General features: G+C 48.5%; 1 long non-coding RNA gene across 1 annotated transcript; it reads left to right on the forward strand.

The window, feature by feature from the left end:
• Nucleotides 1-6,225: 6,225 nt before the first annotated feature.
• On the forward strand, nt 6,226-18,548 carry LOC112409634 (uncharacterized). The gene is made up of 3 exons (XR_003005187.1): nt 6,226-6,308; nt 18,092-18,174; nt 18,425-18,548. It is a non-coding gene; the product is annotated as an uncharacterized LOC112409634 (long non-coding RNA).
• The last annotated feature ends 333 nt before the right edge of the window (nt 18,549-18,881 follow it).

Raw genomic sequence — 18,881 nt, forward strand, 5'->3', positions numbered from 1 at the left:
TTAAATACTATTATTATTACTAGCTTTGCGCCCACTATAGTGGATGTCATTTAATTAGAACTGCATAATAGGCAAATCTGCCTTAATAGGCTGGGATGTGGCTAAGAAAACATTTCGCGTCTGTGTCTGCATTCTCTGTTCTGTGGCCATCACATCATGTTCTCTGGCAATGGGTCATTTTGGAGACCTTGGGCAGGGTTCAGGGCAGGTTATTTGGCTACTGATTAACACTTAATTAGCACCTTTTTCATGTAGCACAGCAGTGACTTTGTAAATTTAAAAATTTCAGGGGACCACTTAATGTGGAATTAAAGTACAAGTGCAATATTTAAGACGCATGAAATTGTTTTACGCATTACGGCATTAACTAGCTCTTAATTTATGCAGTGCATGCCAGCGAAGGGCAATTAAAGTGTAGCAGGGAAAAAAATTATAGATCTCTGCGTTGTCCTGTCTTTTCCTCTAACGATGCTTTTGAAGGCTTTTGCTACGTTCGTATCTCAACTCCTATTCTAGATTTAGGAGTAAATGGTAAGTTCTGAGACCTGTTTGCCCCACAGGAATTGGCATGATCTTTAAGCTGAAGCTACCTCTAACCATGATGTTCCTCTAGGGCCCAGAAATCCACTGTGGCCTCAGTGATTGGTCCAGGGATAGGCACATAACCCCACTATAGCCTTTGGGATGTCAGGAGACGTTTGCTGGAGTTTATGGGAAAGTGAGGCTAACAGTGTCTTCCTTCGTAGTTGCTGGAAAGAGTGGTTCTCCTTTCCCAGGTCAGTGTGGTGTGAGGATGTGAGGCTGGGAACAGTGGCAGCCATCTTGTAAGCACTCTGGAGCTGCAGGGGGAGTCATTGTTTGGAATTTGGCCATAAATCCAACACCATGGGAGGCCATATGGCAAGATGAAGGGAGACCCAATCCTGGAAGAAGCTGTGGCCTCTCCCGTTGCGGAGCACAGGCTCCGGACGCGCAGGCTCAGCGGCCATGGCTCACGGGCCCAGCCGCTCCGCGGCATGTGGGATCTTCCCGGACCGGGGCACGAACCCGCGTCCCCTGCATCGGCAGGCGTACTCTCAACCGCTGCACCGCCAGGGAAGCCCTGACGTCTGGACTTTTGAATTATATTGGAACCTATAAATATACTGCATATTCCCACCTCCCTGCCTTTATTCCTGCTGCTCCCTTTGACTAGAATGCTCTTTCCTTCCTTCTCCATCCTTCAAGTCCAAGTCCTAATGCCACACGTCTAAGAAGCCTTCCTCGAGCTGAACCATGCTCAGGATGGCCAGAACCATGCCCCCCTCCTCCAGGATGCTAATGCCCCTCGCTTGAAATTCTCCTTCTGCAAGGAGCACACACTGCCCTGAAAAGCGTGAAGCTGCAAATGTGACTCTCCATCTCCCTTGAGAGGACCTAAGCTCTTTCTTCCGCCCCCAGCATTAGTGTTGCACCTGGCACACTGAGTCCGCAGAGTGCTGCAAACCCGTTCCTAGAAAGGAATGTTAGTGCGTAGTCGGAAGAGGAGAGAGTGCGTACGAGCATATGCTCTTCTTAGCTAGAGCCAGTAGGAGAAGAAGAAAACCTGGGTAAATGCTGCAGCTGGGTGGATTCCTGGGCCACTGCAGCTGCTGAGAGCCGGCAAGGACTTGCGATATGAAGGAGGAGTCAGTTACGAGCCAGTCAGAATATTTGTCTGTCCCTCTGTTGGTAACTTACACAGACGGATACAGTCTCCAAGTACAAAGTCGAGGGCTAGGAAAGTAAAAGTTTCCCCGTCACCTCCTCCTTCCCATACTCTATGTCCTCTTAGCAGACGGGGAGCTGAGCTGCTCTGATCCTCCTCCAGCCACTCGGAGTCTGGTCAGGTGACAGCCTCACCGTCCAGCTAGCGCTACAGCGTTGGTGGTGGCTCCAGCCGACGTCTGAGCAAGCTGGTGGCACTTGCGGCTGGCCATTAACGCCAAATGGGGCTCCTCTAATGGGCTCCCTTTGCTGGGAGCTGTTCAGATCTGCACTGGCGCCTGCCGGCTCCCCTGCCCAATCCTGCTTCCACCCTGCTCCTTTCAGGGCTGTTTCCCCAATAAACCCTTGACACTCCTGAGTCCATCTTACACCTGTTTCCCAAAGAACCCTCCCCAGAGGTAAAAACTGCTGACTCTTAGGGGTGTATTCTTCCAGCCATTTTTTCCCTATTCATTTATGTACTTGTGTGTACGTATACCACCTAAAGATTTGTTATAATTCATTTTGTTTTTACATAAATGGGATCGTACTGTGTATGTGGACTATTCTACAATTTAAAACAATGTAGCACGTCTTCATAAACAGTAGACATCAGTGCACGTAGGTATGTCTTTTTCTTTGCTGTATACTATTCCACAGTACGGCGAGCCCATTGTTACTTAACCATTCTTATACTGATGGATATTTGGGTTTTCTAGCTTCTCTTATTAATAATGCTGCTAGGAGCGTGCTATGAGCGGATTTCAAATAATAATAGCAATAAACTGAACACTATTCCAGACAGTTTATAAACCTGTATTAACCAAGCCTTTTTTGTGTTCTGATGCTTTGACATCTGGGGCTTTTGCTGACCCTGGAGGGACTGCCCCTCCCAGGATTTGCCAGTTCCTAGAGATAGTAAACAAACAACTTGTCTGAGTGTACCTTTCAAATGCAAACCAACCAATCCAGCACCTGCATCCCTCACCCTGTCTGACTCTCACACTCCAGGCCACTATCCCCCTGCCCTGATCAGACAGCTAGGGACAGCCCCAGTGCCCTGGAGCCCACTGAGATTATTCCAACTAGCCAATCCTAAACCTGCTTACCCTGCCTTGCCTGTTCCTTTTCACAGAAACCACGATAAAGGCTCTTGCCCGCCAGTTCCCGTTCTCCCTCTGCTTCCCGGCCAACCCCAGTGCTTCCCCGTGTGCCCCTCCCCCCGTGGCCTAGCCTGCCCCCTCCTCTTGGGATTTGTAAGTATAACCAATTATCTTCTCTATGGCCGTCATCTCCTGCTCTGTTGGCATCACCAGGCCTGAATAACAATAAAACCTATGGGGCCTCCGAAACAGGAGGACCTCTCATTGGCAAGGTGGAACAAACATTTTCTTTTTCTCCCGAAGGTTCCAGAATGCTTTCACTTGTGAACCCTTTCTGGGCGAATGGAAGTGCTAAATGTGCTGGGTTACTTAGGGCAGACACAGAAAAGAACTTCCTGCTGAAGGCCTCAGGAATTTACCACTCACCAGGGCACGGCTCCACCCCTCGCTAAAGGAGGCCACGAGGTTCGCCCCTCCCCCGCAGGTCCCTGCAGACAGCTGAGGTCATCCTCACCTGAGAAGGGAGGAGGGGAGGGATTACCGCCCTCTCCGTTGCCCTGGGGCTCTGGGCCCGGTGACGCGAGGCGTCCTGGCGGAGGCTGGCCCATGTTCGCAGCTGCCTGCCGGGAGCCGGAGCCTGTCAGCTCGAGCGGCAGCGAGGGAAGACGTTTCTGACACAAAAGCCCAGGGGAATCCGCGGAGGAGCTGGGCTGTCATTACTTATTAACAATGGGCCTGATCCCCAGCCGGGCAGGCCCGGGGAAATAGCCTGTGGGGAGGCCGGCCTCCCCGCTACGAGGTGAATTAACACTTTCAGGGCAGGAGTGAGCTGTTCGGGGGGAGGGGGTCAATTGTCACATTTTTGCATGTAAGAGGGGCCATCCTTTACATACGAGGGGCGCGCTCGTCCTCATCTTCCCCTCCCCCTCTCGGTGTCCTCATTCTTCTCTTCCGTTCTCTTGCCCCCTATGGTTTTAAGCCGGCAAACCCACAGGATGTGGGAGACTGCGCTCCTAGGGAAAAGGGAGATTTGAGCCTGCACGCAGCCAGAAACCTGGGGTTAACGTCCTGAGAGAGGGCCCGCGGAGGCCGGGAGAGGCAGCTGGAGCTGGCAGCTCCTGGTTGCAGACCAGGAAAGGTCAGCAAACTAGCTGGTCGTTAAAGCTGGTTATTGCCTATTTTCTCCCCCCGAGGGGTCCTGGGCTCCGGTGCCAGCACGCTCTGTCCCGGCTCCGCGATCTCAGGCGGGCAGAGCCACCCACCCGTGGTGTTGCAGGTCGGGTTTCCTGGGGAAGCAGATGCCGAGACGGAGATTAGCATGCGGGACATTTTGTTAGCATTCTAGGATCAGCACCTGGAGAAGGGAGGGGCTGGAAGCCGAAGCCAGCAAAGGAGGAAACTGAACTACAACGGTAGCCCGACGGAAGCCTCGGCTGACCCCACAGGGAGCTCCGGAGCTGGGGTGACCCTTCGGAGTGGTTCGGAACTGGGCTGGAGGGGTGAGCCTCCGGAGGCTGGCGTGGGCTGCTCCAGAAGCCGGCATGGCCCCGGGCAGGGCGGTTTCTTCAGCCTTGGGGAAGGGCTGACAGCTGAAGTCAGGCTGCAGGCAGACCTCCAGCAGCCGAGGGTGTAAGTCCTTCCTTCCGGAAGAGGGAACACAGCCGCTACCATCACCCTGCCTCCCCCGGAGGACGGCTGAACTGAGGTTTCGCCAAATCGCAACGGGGGCATTCCTCAGGATTCCTGCCTCCGCACAGAGGCCAGCCTGGCCTCCTTTCCTGCTGCATCTCCTCCCACCTCTCCTCCCATGACTCTTTTCTTCCCTCTTCTCCGCAGGGGCTATTCCAGAGGTTTTCAAAATTTTAAAGGCCGTCCAATCCGGTGGGCCAGCGGAACTGCCCTAATTGAGGCCGAAGGTCAGGGAGCCCCTCCCTCTGGCCACCGTTGTCTTGCTATAAAACACTCTAATCTGTAAAAAGCTGGCTGGCTGAACCCAGAGCATTTTTTTCCTTTCTAATTGGGCGGTTCCAAACTTCACCACAGGGGGTGCTAAATTGTCACGGGCTCTTTTATCTGTGTCAACAGGAGCAGGAAACGTACAGTTGTTATGTGTCTGTAATGTAAATTCCGTGTCCGGATGTATGTATCTGTTCGGTTTCATCTACTTTAGGAGAAGGTAGTCGGCCTAATTGGGGACACGCATTTAGGAATAGTCGGCCATTTTATCACGAGTCCACGCTCCAGAGCCCCCCAAGACCTGAGCTTCAATCAGCACCAGAGCTCTTGTTCATTAGTATAAAGGGCCTTAGAAACGAGTTCCCACTGGCGGAAGCAGCTCGAGGCGGGGGGATTGGTCAGGAACAGGAGCGGTGCTTCAGCTCTTGCAGGTGCAGACCGGGAAAATCTGGTGTGCTCCGTGGTTGGTTCTCGTAGGAACGGCACCATGGGCTTGATTCTTAAGTGGTCCTGCGTGCATCTAGCGGCTGATGTGGTGGATTGTGCGTGCCTGGAGTCGGACTAGAAGGTTAGAGAATCCCGCTGCAAGACTTTCCTTGCATTTGCCTCAGGCAAACTTTCCTGAGAGGCGGCTGCTGGAGCTTTTAAAGGATGGAGGGCTGGAACGTCACGGAATTCACAGAACCAGTTATATGGCTGCTTTGCGTAGCTTGTTCAGAACTTGGCCTGAAGACTTCCTTTCACAATATCCTGGTGGCATGGTGTGGAGAGAGGCCCTACTCCCTCGCCCACCTCGAAAAAGGTACAGAGACTTACCAGAAAGAACCTAATGGGGTTTTTTGCAAGACCAAACTGGCTTAGGTCAATTAGCGCCAGCCTAAAACTCCACCCCAGATACTCTATAAAACCTTAATCAGCTGTGAATTTCCACCTTCTCACATCAATAACCACTGTACCTCCATATTTTCTCACGGTATGTATAATAGGGGTCTAATCCTTGCGTCCTCTGTCATAAGTTGTAAGGACTATATATATTGTGTTCCTAAACCCTGCCGAAAGAGGTTGGATTCACAAATTGGAGACTTATGTCTTGGGGTTGGGGGGAGGTTAAAAAAAAAAATCAGTGCTCAGAAGTGTCCGCAGCAGGGAGGCCCCTGGTGTTCCTTATCAGCAGAAGCGTTTATTAAGGGCCGGTGTGCACCGGGACCACGAACTGCACTGCCACGTGTCTCCACGTTTCTAGCTCAGATGAAGCTTGACTAGGAGCAGTGTCCATCCACACATGGATCCTGCACACAGTCTGATAATCAGTGCACAACTCAGGTGAGGAGATTAGATTAGATCATTAGATCTGACGGCTCGGAATGCTGGTTGCCTGCTGAGGAAGGGAACCAGGGCTGTGATTTACGTCCTCAACTTGGGTTAAATCTTCTCTCCCTACAGCCTGGTCCTGAGGGGTGGAGAGTCAAAGTCACCAGGAAACAGAGGGTTCTCAGCCAGCGCTATTGTGCTCACCTGTATCAGGTAAGCCTCAATGCTCAAGACCTTAGAGCACAACTTTGGTTCTGAGTGTCTTTCCGTCCCTTTAGTGGACAAAGCGTTTTCACTGTCAATATCTGGTAGGACCTTTACAGCTGCTGAAAATGTGAGGGTTGCAGGGCAGACAGCTGCATCTCCTTGAGCTCATCAGTAGCTACCTCCCTCGTTGCTTGCTGATGGAAGTCCAGATTTTTCCTGATATTGGATGGCAGTGTGTTCATGGAAGGCAATCTTAACCCCAGATGATTCATAATTACCCTAAGCCAATCATGGTACAAACATTACTTCTTTTTTTTCTTTTTTAAGAAAATTCTAGTTGATTTACAATGTTGTATTAGTTTCAGGTGTCCAGCACAGTGCTTCAGTTATACGTATATATCTATTCTTTTTCAGATTCTTTTCCATTATATGTTATTACAGGCTATTGAATACAGCCCCCTGTGCTATACAGTAGGTCCTTGTTTATCTATTGTATATATAGTAGTGTGTATATATCAATCCTAAGCTCCTAATTTATCCTAATTTATCCCTTCCCCCCTTCCCCTTTGGCAACCATAAATTTGTTTTCTATGGGTCTATTTCTGTTTCGTAAATAAGTTCATTTGTGTCATTTTTTTTAGATTCCACATATAAGTGATATAATGATATTTGTCGTTCTCTGTCTGGTTTACTTAGTATGATAATCTCTGGGTCCATCTATGTTGCTGCAAATGGCATTATTGCGTTCTTTTTTATGGCTGAGTAATATTCCATTGTGTATATACGCCACGTCTTCTTTATCCATTCATGTGTCGATGGACACTTAAGTTGCTTCCATGTCTCGGCTATTGTACATAGTGCTGCTATGCATATTGAGGTGCATGTATCTTTTCGAATTAGCATTTTCGTCTTTCCCGGATATATGCTCAGGAGTGGGATTGCTGGATCATATATGGTAACTCTGGTTTTTTTGCAAACATTACTTCGTGATGATTTAGTTTAGGGATGTCCCTGTCCGGGCCAATAGAGCTTAACAGGGATTCTGGTGGGGGGGTTTCTCAGAAGTATTTTTCTCCTCGAAAGAAGAGAAATGCTTATGGAGATTGCTGCCACCATCACCCATCCACGTTCTACAGCTTTCAGATGCTGTTGTAAGGATATGAGCTATTGGAGCAGCAGCAGCCATTTTGTGACTGTGAGGGGATGATGGAACAGAAAGGTAGAAAGAGCCTGGCTCCTTGATGACCTCTTTGGCCATCAAACCCAAGACCACCTGCCTCTGAGCTTCCTGTCATATGCAAGATTAATATACCCTTATTGTTTAAAATGCTTTTTATTGGCTACACTGCTGAGAGCGTCCTAATGGGTACGATCCCCATTCAATAGTTTAAAAAGTTAGGCGAGGGCTTCCCTGGTGGCGCAGTGGTTGAGAGTCTGCCTGCCGATGCAGGGGACGCGGGTTCGAAAGGGTTCCAATTTCATCCAGGGTACTCTTCTCTACCTCTGAACTCTACAGAGTCTTAGGGAACCCCGGGGTCCTCCTCAAGGCCAAGGGTGCCGATGATTAGGCTCTGTGCCCCTGTCTCTCTTCCTACGCCCAAATCAGAGCAGCATGGCTTTTATCTGATTTATCTTATTGGCCTCTCACTAACATTCTGTTTGAAACAAAAGACTATGAGGCTTAAACTTACTTCAAAACCACTGTCCCACCCCTTACCGTTTACAACAGCGGCGAGCTCTTTACACCGCCAGAGTGGAAATTGTAAAGAAAGTGTCTTTTCTAAGAGGAAATGTGGGGAAGGGGGGATATCTTAGCTCCCAGGTTTAAGCCCAGAGATCCTAGCAAACCGCTCACTCACATGCTTGCACGTACAAGCCACAGACGCACACACAAATGCACTTCTGAAGCACGTGCATGCAGACGCACTATTCACTTGACTTTTCATCCTCTTAGGCGCTCTGGAGTTGTAAGGCAGAATGAGACGCAGTGAGGCTAGCACAGGTGCTGGGGTTTACGGAAGCCCCCGGAAGGCCAAGCGTGAGCAGAGAGCTCCTGCCTTGGTTCTGGAAACTGCAGCAGGCGAGGCCACACTTGTCATCTCGTCTTGTCCTTGGCTGTTCCAGACTCCAGGGCCACCTCCATTCTCGAGACCCAGCTTGTCTTGACTTCTACCACCTGCTCTCAAGGTGCCCAGACTTGGATCTGGGCACTTCGATCTGATCGGGTGGGCTCCGCGCCACACCACATGGGCCCACCAGCCCCGCTCGGGCTGGACAGAGTTCTCAGGCAGGATGCTTCATATTTTTCTGGGGTGCCGATTCCTGATCCAATCAGTGGTAACAGGGTAACAGAGTTAAATGACACAAAACACAGGTAGCAGCTTATGCAAAAGGAACCTGGCTCTCCTTAAAATGGGGTTATGAGCATTGCAAGTGCCTGACATTTTCTCAGCACCGGTGCAGCCTCCCGAGAACAACTGGGAACTGCCTTCCTCCCCTCTCTCAACTCCTCTATGCGCCCCCTCCTTCCCTTCCCTTCCTTCGTTCCTTCATTCAGGAAACATTTCTTCATTGCCTACTGTTCCCGTTATCTATTGCTGTGTAATAGACAATCCCCAAACTTAGTGGCTTCCAAAGGAAACCATTTTATTATATCTCACAACTCAGAATTCAGGCAGGGCTCGGCTGGGCAATTCTTTTTTTTATTTTTAATAAATAAATTTATTTATTGGCTGCATTGGGTCTTCGTCGCTGCGCGCGGGCTTTCTCTAGTTGCGGCGAGTGGGGGCTACTCTTCCTTGTGGTGCGCGGGCTTCTCGTTGCGGTGGCTTCTCTTGCTGCGGAGCACAGGCTTCTCGTTGCGGTGGCTTCTCTTGCTGCGGAGCACGGGCTCTAGGCATGTGGGCTGCAGTAGTTGTGGCACACGGGCTCAGTAGTTGTGGCTCGCGGGCTCTAGAGTGCAGGCTCAGTAGTTGTGGCGCACGGGTTTAGTTGCTCCATGGTATGTGGGATCTTCCCGGACCGGGGCTCGAACCCGTGTCCCCTGCATTGGCAGGCGGATTCTTAACCACTGCGCCACCAGGGAAGTCCCTGGGCTATTCTTTTTCTCCTCCTGGCATCGCTGTGATCACTCAGTGGTATTCGCTGGCTGCTTGGCTGGTCAGGAAGGTCAAGGTGGACCATGACGAGTGCCTGGGCAGGAAAGCCTAGAACGTTTGGGTCACTGGGCTGCACTCCTTCTTTATGCCACTCCGGACCCTCCAGTAGGTGAGTGTGACTTTGTACGTGGTGACTGTAAGAGTGAGCGCTGCAAGAGACAGGAATTGGAAGGTGCCGATCTCTTGACGCCTGGGCACCAAAATGGGCACAGCATCCCTTCTGCCGTACTCTATTCGTCAAAGAAGTCACAAAGGGGCTTCCCTGGTGGCACAGTGGTTGAGAGTCCGCCTGCCGGTGCAGGGGACCTGGGGTCGTGCCCCGGTCCGGGAGGATCCCACACACCGCGGAGCGGCTGGGCCCGTGAGCCATGGCCGCTAAGCCTGCGCGTCCAGAGCCTGTGCTCCGCAACGGGAGAGGCCACAGAAGTGACAGGCCCGCATACCACACACACGCACAAAAAACGAAGTCACAAAGGCCACCCAGATTGAAAGGGGGTGCAACAAGAGCCTAGTCTCTGTCCTATCTGTGGGAGGAGTGTGAAAGCATGGGTGGCCAGCTTGAATCTGTCACCTCTCCTATCTGCTGGGAATCGTGAGAGATGCTGTTAAGTAAAAGAGCGAATAACATGACTACTGCTATTTCGTTCCCTTTTTCCTTCCTCTGGGTTAAGTCCAGATCTGGGGGTAGACTTTCCCATTTCCCCAAGTTACTCGAGAAATTCTGCTTGACATCGTAGTGGGGATGAGTGCAGCAGGGAGATGAGAGACAGAATCTGGGCAGCGCAGGGCTACTCTTAGGAGGTCACGTGGGCTGGGGTGTGAGATCCAGGAGAGAAGACACTGCAGCTGAGATGACCGTGGCGAGGAAGGGCGTGCGGGGGTAGGGTGGCAAAGAGGAAGGCGCTGTGGCGATCCTCGGGAAGGGAGGACCTTGACGTCTGAATCTGAGTTCCTTCTAAAAGCAGAGCCTGAAAATGAAGACTTGGGTGCAGGGAGTTCCTTTGGGAAGTGACCCCCAGGAAGCACGGTGAGGGGGAGGGGAAGGAAACCAGTGAAGGGTGAGCTGAGGGGCAGGTGGGCTTCTGGGGCTCAATCGTGCTGGAGCCCCCGGGAGACTCTGCAGGAGCCACTCCAGAGTTGTCGACTGAAGAGCAGCGAAGCTGCGCTATGTATACACCAGATTCCTTCCGTCGTTGATCAAGGGTTGATCCTAGTGTCTTAAGCTTCCAGTACTTTTGCCCCACTCTGCACTGGTGACCATGCCAGGATAGTCACTGTGTCCAGGAGCTGCCTGTTGGTGGCCTCCAGGGTGGCTATGAAGGTCTGCCGAGATGGTTTATGATGAGAATTCCTAGTCCCTTTGCGTGGGACATGGACAGGGCCTCTGCCTCACACGCCTCCAGGGGGCGCCCGTCACATTGTCTTTCATGTGAAGGGTGCCTCCCTGGATGTGCCCTGTAACCCCCCCTCCTCCACCTTCCCACGAATTCATCATTACAACCCACAAGGCCCACGAATGCTTTGGGGGCCAGCAGATTCTCTCTGAGGTACGTAACGAATGCCAAGTCCTAAGTCAGGGTCGGCCCTGGGCCAAAACAAAGACGCTGATGGGGACAAGTAGTGCATGCGGTTACCCCGTACTGGTCTCCGTGCGGCACAGAGTCCAGGAAGAAGGGGAAGGAAGCACCTTCACAAACACCAGGCCAACCTCTGGGACCCCTTTTCATGTTTTCCAGTGCTTAAGAAACACATGGAGTACTTAATCCACTGAGGGCAGACCAAGTTAGCAGGTTCATTCACCCTTTGGGGAGAAAGTGACTTGACCCCTCTGAGTTTCTGTCTCCCCATCTAGAGTCATCTCTGAGGCCCCTTAATACCCTAGCAGGCTGTGATCTGTGATTCTACGGGGAAGGAGTGAGACGATGCGTCTCAGTGAACACTGGGAAGTTAAAAGTACTGTACAAACTGAAAGCTTTCATGCGATTGTAACTGTTATGGCAACACAGAGAGCTCTGTGGAAACAGCCTCCACCTCGGTTTATGCTCCTCCTGTAGGAGCCCTGACCCCACGCTCCATCACCCTGCCTCCCAGACTCCTAGCAGGATCTCTGTGTCCTTGGTTACTCCTTGAAACCTATGTTGAGAGACTCTGCCTTTCTAGTGGTCTCTTCTTGACAGGGGAAGAGGGCACCCCAGACCCCTAGTTCATCCATATGCCCTAGGATGCCTCGGGCCACACCACCAAGGGCCCATTCACCAGTTCATGCCCATTACTGCATTCTGCGTGGACTCTGATGGGTGTGTTGAGACAGGCAGGCCTTTTTGTTCCAACTGCCCTCGGTTAGGGGGCCTTTTCCAAGGTCCTGATTCTAAAATTATCTCTAGACTGCCTCCTTAGGATGCTCTTGGCTGCGGGTGACAGAAACTCCTAAGACAGGAAGAGCTCCAAGATGATACTTCAAGGCTCCTCTCCTCTCCTCTCTAGTCCTCTCAGCTCTGCCTTTCTGGGTATGTGTGTTCAGTTTCAGCCTCCAACTGGTCCCAAAAAGGCTGCTGAAGTTCCAGGCATCACATGCAGGTCCACAATCTCTAATAGCAAAGAACAGGCCCTTCCAGCCAGAAATGATATTCAAAATATTCAGCAACCAGTACAGCAGGGTATGGACCAGTGGGAAGAAACTCTAGCTATACTGGCATGGGCCTGCTGAATGTCAGTGTTTCCAAGGTTGCTTCTGTAAGAGGAAGGAGGGCCCCCACCAGAATTAGCTCATAGCTCATTGGCCGGCAGTGGATCACATGACCCCACCAGTTTCTGGGGTTTAGAATGGTAAAGATTTTGCCATGAATTGGGGATGGAATCCCCTTTCTTCTCTTTCTTTTTTTTTTTTTTCTTAAGGTTGTTACATAACGTTGAGCAGACTTCCCTATGCTATACAGTAGGTCCTTGTTGGTTATCCATTTAAAATATAGCAGTGTGGGGCTTCCCTGGTGGTGCAGTGGTTAAGAATCCGCCTGCCAATGCAGGGGACACGGGTTCAAGCCCCGGTCCGGGGAGATCCCACATGCCGCGGAGCAACTAAGCTCATGCGCCACAACTACTGAGCCTGCGCCCTAGAGCCCGCGAGCCACAACTACTGATCCCGTGCGCCTAGAGCCCTTGCTCCACAACAAGAGAAGGCGCCGCAATGGAAAGCCCGCGCACGGCAACGAAGAGTAGCCCCCGCTCGCCACAACTAGAGAAAGCCCGCGCGCAGCAACGAAGACCCAATGCAGCCATAAATCAATCAATTAATCTAAAATATATATATATATAGCAGTGTGTACATGTCAATCCCAAACTCCCTATCTTCACTCCTAAATCTTGAGTGTGATTCTCCAAAGAGCAAAGACATTTGCTTACATAATCACAGTACAATGATCACATTCAGGAAATTGAACATTAATGCAATACTATTATCTAACACAGAGCAGATATTCACATTTCACCAGTTGTCCTGAAATTGTGCCCTTTAGTGATTGCTCTGCTCCAGGGTTTTATCCAGGATCACATGTTATTTCTGGCCACCTGGTCACTTCACTCCCGTTCAGCCTGGACCAGCTCTCAGCCTGACCTTTGTTGTTCCCGATACTGACAGTTTTGAAAAGTACAGCCCCTTTTTGCAAAATGTCACTCCGTTCGGGTGTGTTTGATGTTTTCTTATGGTTAGATTCAACTGAGCATCTTGGTTTTGCCCCTTTGCTGCTTTCTGCAACTGAAAGTGGGAGAGCCTAGGATAAGGTTCATCGAAGAGGGCTTGTGACCAACCAGAATTTCTGCGCAACTGCCTGCCTTTCTACCTCCCCCTTGCTCACACCCCGTCTCCCCTTCTCCTTGGGCTTAATTGATAGGTGAATTAATGAATGTTTGGCCAGGCGTGGGGAGGCCAGGAGGCTGTTGAGAGCCTGCAGAGCTTGCTTTTTAGGTAAGGTGGGGATGAGTCTGCCAGCAGCCTTCCAGTGACAAGGGCGTGATGGATTTCCCCCCATTCTTTTGATATCAGTGCTTTTGTTAGTTTGCATTTTATTCAGTGCCTTTTCTCTCGGCAACTCAAGGCCTTTCGCAGAGTCTTACGTAACGGAAAATAATTCTGCAAGGTAGGCAGGCCGGGCAAGGCCACAATACGTAAACCACATTACTTATACACACACGCAGCGGCCTTGCTGGGGCCCATCTGTGTTGTGGCAGCGACATTTGTGGCACTTAGAGACCATAAGGGAGCAAAGACATAGGCAGAGGGGGATGCGGTTGCCTTTGCTAAGCCCCAAGGAGGCCCCTCTCCCTGTGCTTGGGTGACTGACTCTTGAATAAGAAAAGGGGGGACTTTAAGAGAGAGAGGTAAGGGAGGGAGGAATGATCAAAAGGAAGGAGTCAGTACATACAGGAAAAGGTGCTCAACAACCTTGGTCATCGGGAAATGTAAATTCAAACCACTCTGAGATCATAGTATACCCATCAGAATGACTAATACGTCAAAACTAATACTAAGTACCGGTAAGGATGGGTAGCGACTGGAACTTCATAGGCTGCTGATTGGCTAGAACTTGGCACAGCCATTATGGAAAACTGAACGGTAACCACTAAACCGACCAGATTCTCACCCTATGACCCAGCAGTTTCCCTCCTGGGGAAATACCCACAGATGAGTACATACGTTCACTAAAAGACCTGCAAAATAACGTTCATCACCCTATTCCATTAGCCCCGAACTAGGGACTCCCCAAATGTTCATCAGAAGTACAAAGGATAAATAAAGTGTGGTGCGTTTATGTTGTGGGATATTATGCAGCAGTGAAAAAGGACAAGGTACTTCTTTGTATAATATATAGGCACTCTCATGTACAGAATGTGGAGTGAAAGAAGACAGGCAATAAAGACCGAATTCTGCATAATTTTATCTACATAAAGTTTAAAACCAGGCTAAAGTAATCTGTGGGGGCAGAAATGAGAAGAGTGGTTACCTACTGACTGGGAGACATGAAGGGGCCATCTGGGGTGCTGGTAACGGTCTGTATCTTGACCTTGGTGCTGAAGAACACGTGAGCTTACTTTGTAAAAATTCATTGAGCTGTACACTGATGACGTGATACTTCAAAAAAGTTTACAATAAGGCAGGGAGGAGGAAGAGTAAGGGAAACACAGATGTGTCTCTGTTGGCGAGCAGGTTGGATTCCGCTAACTGTCCTTGAATCCATTTGTTCCTTTATCCAAAGGGACCACCACTCACTCCACCTGTTTGTGGCAGCAAAGGTAGTATACCTTTTTATTTTCTGGCACTTAGCTTTCCATCAAAGTTTGTGGGCCAAAATTTCAGAAGCAGAGAAGCTTCTATTTAGAGCAAGGCTAAGGGCATTAGCGATTTATGACTTCATTCATTGATTCATTCATTCAGCCATCAAAGACAGGATGAGTTATGTGATTCTGGAAGCCTTTGGCTAGAACTATTCATTCTAGATGTCCTCTCATCAGCAACAGGACATTTCAACCCATCTGGGGAAAAAGTCAGAGGTGGGATGGGGACTTTAAAAACTGCCTTCTAGCCCATGTTCCCTAGATTTCTGAACTGGGAGGCTAATTCCTGCCAGAGTGGAAGATGACAAGGTAGTGACAGCTTTGAAAGAGGGTGTACTAGTTTCCCAGGGCCCCCATAACAAAGTACCGCAAACTGGGTGGTGTCAACAACGGAAATGTCTTGTCCCATCGTTCTGGGGGCTAGAAGTCCAAGATCAAGGTGTGGGCAGGGTTGGTTCCTTCTGAGGGTGTGAGGGAGAATCTGTCGCAGGCCTCTCGCCTAGATTCTAGTGGTTTACTGGCAATCTTTGGCGTTCCTTGGTGTGTGTCTGTCTCCAAATTTCCCCTTTTTATAAGGACACCAGTCATACTGGACTAGGGCCCACTCTAATGACCTCATTTTAACGTGATTACCTCTGCAAACCTTATATCCTAATAAGGTCACATTCTGAAGTCCTGGGGGGTTAGGACTTCAACATACAAGCATATCTCATTTATTGCACTTCGCTTTATTGTACCTCACAGATACTGTGTTTTTTACAAATTGAAGGTTTGTAGCAACCCTCGGTTGAACAGTGCCATTTTTGCAATAGCGTTTGCTCACTTCGTTTCTCTGAGTCGCATTTTGGTAATTCTTGCAATATTTCAAACTTTTTTTTACTGTTATTGTATTCATTATGGTGATCTGTGATCAGTGATCTTGGGTGTTACTATTGTCATTGTTTCGGGGTGCCACGAACCGCACCCATGTAAGATGGCGAACTTAATCGATAAATGTTGTGTGTGCGTTCTGATTGCTCCACTGCCTGGCCATTCCCCCATCTCTCCCCTTCTCCTTGGGCCTCCCTATTCCCAAGACACAACGATATCAAAATTAGGCCAATGAATAACCCTGCAGTGGCTTCTAAATGTTCAAGTGAAAGGAAGGGTCGCATGTCTCTGACTTTAAATCAAAAGCTAGAAATGATGAACTTAGGAAGGCACATCGAAAGCCAAGATAGGCCGGAAGCTAGGCCTCTTGCATGAAACAGTTAGCCAAGTTGTGAATACAAAGGAAAAGTTCTTGAAGGAAATCAGAAGTGCTACTCCAGGGAACACACAAATGATAACACAGCAAACAACCTTATTGCTGATATGGAGAGTGTTCTAGTGGTCTGGATAGAAGATCAAACCAACCACAACATTGCCTTAAGACAAAGCCTAATCCAGAGCAAGGCCCTAACTCTCTTCAATTCTATGAAGCCTGAGAGGGGTGAGAAAGCTGCAGAAGAAAAGTGTGAAGCTAGCAGAGGTTGGTTCATGAGACTGAAGGAGAGAAGCTGTCTCCAGAACATCAAAGTGCAAGGTGCAGCAGCAAGGGCTGATATAGAAGCTACAGCAAGTTACCCAGAAGATCCAGCTAAGACCATTAATGAAAGTGTTTACACCAAACAACAGATTTTCAGTGTAGACAAAACAGCCTTCTATTGGAAGAAGCTGCCATGTAGGACTCTCATAGCTAGAGAGGAGAAGTCAGTGCCTGGCTTCAGAGGACAGGGTGACTCTCTTGTTAGGAGCTAATGAGGCAGCTGGCACCTTAAAGTTGAAGCCAGTGCTCATTTACCATTCCGAAAATCCCAGGAGCCTGAAGAATTATGCTAAATCTGCTCAGCCTCTGCTCTATAAATAGAACAACAAAGCCTGGATAATAGCACATCTGTTTACAACATGGTTTACTGAATATATGGAGCCCACTGTTGAGACCTACTGCTCAGAAAAAAAAGATCTGTTTCAAAATATTACGGCTCATTGACAGTGTACCCAAATGCTCTGATGGAGATATGCGGCGAGATTCATGTTGTTTTCATGCCTGCTAACGTAACATCCATTCTGCGGCCCATGGATCGAGGAGTCATTTCGACTTTCAAGTCTTATTATTTGGGAAATACATTTCATAAGGCTCTAGCTGCCACAGATACTGATTCCTCTGATGGATCTGGGCAAAGCCAATTGAAGACCTTCTGGAAAGGATTCACGCCACGGACACCCCAACCTTCAGCTACTACCACCCTGATCAGTCAGCAGCCGTCAGCATAGAGGCGAGACCCTCCACCAGCAAAAAGGTTACGACTCACGGGAGATTCGGATGATGGCTTGCGTTTTTGGAGCAATGACGTATTTTTACATTAAGATATGTGCATTTTTAAAGACGTGCTATTGCACCACTTAACACATTATTGCCCGGGGGATTTTTGCAGAAACTAACGCCTGTGGCCGGCGATTTGTTCTGTAAGTGAATATTGAAACACCCGCGTCTGAGTAAATATCAACAACTTTTTTTGCACTTAATGTATTTATTTGAAACTTTGAACATGTCTTACTAAAGCATTCTAATATTTCGTTTCAACGGGATAGGCGGTATAGCAGGCACCTCTGTGCAGGGGAACAGAACATCTATTACAAATATTGATCAAATCAAACAACTCCTTTCACATATTTATTATACTCTAATATACATGTGGGCTTAGTTATCTGATGGCCAGTCCTCCTGTCTTCCTTTCCTGTAGATGCTGTGGAGGCGTCATGAATAATGTCGCCATGCGGACTAACCTCTTGTCTTTCCATATAAGACGAATCACTTCTCCCTTCTGTAAGAATGTCATTTCTCCCCTCTGTAGATTTTTAGCTTTCTCCTTTAATTGGTTTGGTAGACCACGACTCTCTCTTACAGTCCCACAAACTCTGGTTTTATTTTTCAACAATATTTCAGACGTGGACACACTGTTGTAAAGATTGTCTGGTTAATATGGTGCCATGAACCAAGATAAGGTTGTAGGACCGATAATATTGTTTCTTGCAGTTTCTTTCCTTCACCCGTGTAAATCTCAAGGTTGCATATATATCCAGTTTCACTTTTGCTAAGCACCACTGACCCAAATTCCATACCTTGTAAGTTTTCCGGGATTATAGGTTTTGAATCTGAGTCATCCTCTCCACTTTATCATTGCCTCCTCAAGTGATAGCCTTGTTTGGGTATATAGATCGATTGAAATTTTGGTAGAAAATAATACAAAAGAGATTTAACTTTTGAAATTCTGTCTGCAGGAAGTGGAGCTTCTGAGTTATCGTTAAAGTGAAGAAATGTCATTATTTGTTTGAACCTTCCTCTCGTCATAATCTTTGGAAAGGTAGGTGTTTCAAGTAAGGGATCAGTCGGCCAATATTCTTTCCAGTGTGACTTTCTTACTTGTCCCATCAAAATTACTAATCCAAGAAACTTCTCCGTGTCACTATTGGTTACATCAGTCCATTTTAAAGCCTTATCATACTTTTTATATGATTTTTCATTGTGTTGGTGACACAAGTTTGTTTGAGAAGCGACCAACTTGAAAAAGCCGTTCCCAAAATTAATTCTGTTGTTTCACTAACACTTTGCAGGTTATTACATTCAATAGTTACACCTGACACACCTGTAAAGTCTTCTAATTTTCGTGAAATGTGAAGTCTTCTAATTTTCAATCCAGTCTTCTGTAGAAGCAAAGGACCATTCTCCAGCACCGTGAGTTTCATTTTCACTTTCCGTATCAGAATCAATCACTAAGGTTTTTTGTCTTTTGTTTGGTCTAATATTCACATCGTCTGAATCAGAACTATGTTCTGAAGAACTGTCACCTTCTGAGATGCTAGTATATATGTTGCTCGGACAATCAGAGAAAGTATTGGTATCTGCATAAAATTCACCAGGAAATTTTTCTTCACTCCAAACTTTGCGACGTGTCATTTTTGAAAATTTTACGGTAGCAAACTTGCATTTATAGTATACACAAGGTTGGAACAGAAACCTAAAGGAGCAAAATGTGAATGATAGTGAGAATCATAAGTTGTATAATGGACC

Source organism: Neophocaena asiaeorientalis, unplaced genomic scaffold (assembly GCF_003031525.2).
Source record: "Neophocaena asiaeorientalis asiaeorientalis breed wild unplaced genomic scaffold, Neophocaena_asiaeorientalis_V1.1 scaffold312, whole genome shotgun sequence".
NCBI classification, from domain to species: Eukaryota; Metazoa; Chordata; class Mammalia; order Artiodactyla; family Phocoenidae; genus Neophocaena; species Neophocaena asiaeorientalis.